This window comes from Aotus nancymaae, unplaced genomic scaffold (assembly GCF_030222135.1).
Source record: "Aotus nancymaae isolate 86718 unplaced genomic scaffold, 86718_ANA_hifiasm-v0.15.2.pri h1tg000022l_1, whole genome shotgun sequence".
Classification (NCBI taxonomy): Eukaryota; Metazoa; Chordata; class Mammalia; order Primates; family Aotidae; genus Aotus; species Aotus nancymaae.
In genome coordinates, this window is record NW_026988435.1 from 39114462 (window position 1) to 39117043 (window position 2582).

Genomic DNA, 2582 nt, shown 5'->3' on the forward strand with positions numbered 1-2582 from the left:
AGAAGCTCACAGAAGGCGGGAATGGAGGAGACTGTGACAGTCCCTGGGAGAAGCTCACAGAAGGCGGGAATAGAGGAGACTGTGAAGGTCCCTGGGAGAAGCTCACAGAAGGTGGGAATAGAGGAGACTGTGACTGTCCCTGGGAGAAGCTCACAGAAGGCGGGAATAGAGGAGACTGTGAAGGTCCCTGGGAGAAGCTCACAGAAGGCGGGAATAGAGGAGACTGTGACGGTCCCTGGGAGACGATCACAGAAGGCGGGAATAGAGGAGACTGTGAAGGTCCCCGGGAGAAGCTCACAGAAGGCGGGAATAGAGGAGACTGTGACGGTCCCTGGGACAGTGTCTACCGTGCTAGATAAAGGTTGAACCTGAGGTGTCAGATTCACCAACAGGACCTATGGGATAGAGGGAAATGGTAATTCTAGGTATAACTCTCCCTGGTTGCGGCCAGCAGGTTCAACCACGTTGACAGCATGTACATGATTTGGGGAAGTAAAAGGATGTACAATACCAACAAGTAAGAGAGCTGTAAATTCTTGGGAGTCAGCCCCCAGCTTCTCTGAAGAGGGAGCGCCTCCAGAAAAGCAGAGATTGGAAGGTGTTTCCCCAGCAGCAGGAGACGGGTAAGCAGCACACCTAAAGTCCAGGAGGCGGCAGACGCTGCCTTCCCTCCTCACTTTCACTGTCGCCCTCCCCCACCACCCCCCACACCCTGCCCCCAGCAAGTATCAGCAGCCCAAGGAGTCTTAGAGCTCTAGGGGACTTGGAGCTCCAGAAACAAAAGCAAGCTCTACCAACAAGTCCAATGTAGAAAACTACGAGGAACGACGCTGATTGGCCCTGTGTGCATTACCTGACGACTCTGGGACCAATCGCCACGGTGGGAAGGATGTGGTACCATAAGCGGCACACCCTGCGTCACGTGCCTGTTCAGCCAGACAGCCTCCACAACCACACATGTTAGGGGAGGACCAGCAGGACCTCAAAGGCGAAGAGAGGGGCTGTTACTGGAGGGAGAAGCGGTAACCACACCAAGACAGCAGGTATCTACTGCAGACTCCGCCTGCGCGATTTCTAGATGGTTAACCTAACAAGGGCAAGAATAAAAGGTATGAATAAGTTGAAATTACTTTAGAGAGGAGTTTCTGAAAAAGAAGATGCCAAGATAAGACTAAATTTCTCCAAGAGGATAATATGGAAAAAAAAACAAGGAGCTAAGACAACCAAGAAACAGAAGCACAGGAATGAGAAGACAAAAGAAATAAACTAAAGATCAATGAAAGTTGTCACATAGGCCAGGCACAGTGGCTCACACCTGTAATCCCAGCACTTTAGGAGGCCGAGGCTGGTGGATCACCTGAGGTCAGGATTTCAAGGTCAGCCTGGCCAACACAGTGAAACGCTGCCTCTATTGCACTCCAGCCTGGGTAACAAGAGCGAAACTCCATCTCAAAAAAAAAAAAAAAAAAAAAAAAATTAGCTGGACGAGGTGGTGGGTGCCTGTAATCCCAGCTACTTGGGAGACTGAGGCAGGGTACTCGCTTGAACCTGGGAGGCAGAGGTTGCAGTGAGCTGACATCATGCCACTGCACTCCAGCCTGGGCAACAATTTTCAAAAAGAAAAAAAATGTTGTCACATAGCAGCACCTCCTAAACAACCCTGACATGACCCTGCCTGACAGATTATCACTGAGAAATCTGAGTTTCACAAAGTAAAATAACTCACCCAAGGTCATTCAGCTAGTTATGCGGCTGGATTGGAAATTTAACCTAGGTTTGACTGACCTCCAAGCCCCTCCCACCTCCTTTCACGTCTCTCTGCCCCCTCCCCACCATACTACCCCCACATCCTGCAGAGTTTTAAAGTCAATCATGACAACTTCGAAGCTTGTGTGAATATTTTGGAAAATGCAGTAATATCCATATAAGAATTCAATAACTACTCTGAGTTTAAATGGAATGGAGACAATTGGAAAGCCAGGAAGCTGTGAGGTAGGGCTTCTCACATGTTCATGCTGTAAGCATCTCTGTGTGCTTGTTAAAACTGCACCGTCCAGGTCCTCATCCCCAGAGATTCCAATTCTTTGGGTCTGGGGTGAGGCGCCAGAAGTGCAACTGCAACAAGCATCAGCTGATTCTGAGGTCATCCTTCAGAAACTCTGGAGAGAGACCAGGGAGGAATTCACGACAAGGGGCTGTGATTAAAGAAGAAAAGGGAGAGAGGTGTTTGCCATCTAATATTGTCAGAACTAGAAAAGAAGAAAAAGAAATGTGTCAAAGGCAACCACTAAATCTACCTATCTGCCTTTGACGACGAATGCAGTCTTTATCCCAGGAAGAGAATATTCTGGAAGAGCTGGGCAACTGGTAAAAGGAAGGGGGGAAGGGGGAGGTGGCTTCTACATCACTAAGTGGCAAGGTACCAAACCTAAGCTAAGGCTTAAAATAATTATTAATACTTGGTTTAAGGTCACAAAAGAGTAAGGAATGAAAATAAGAGTCAAGAATGCAGTAAGTCAATGTTACTGATTTACACTGTGAAAGAAATGCCAGAACTATTATTTAGATGTCAAAATAACTCC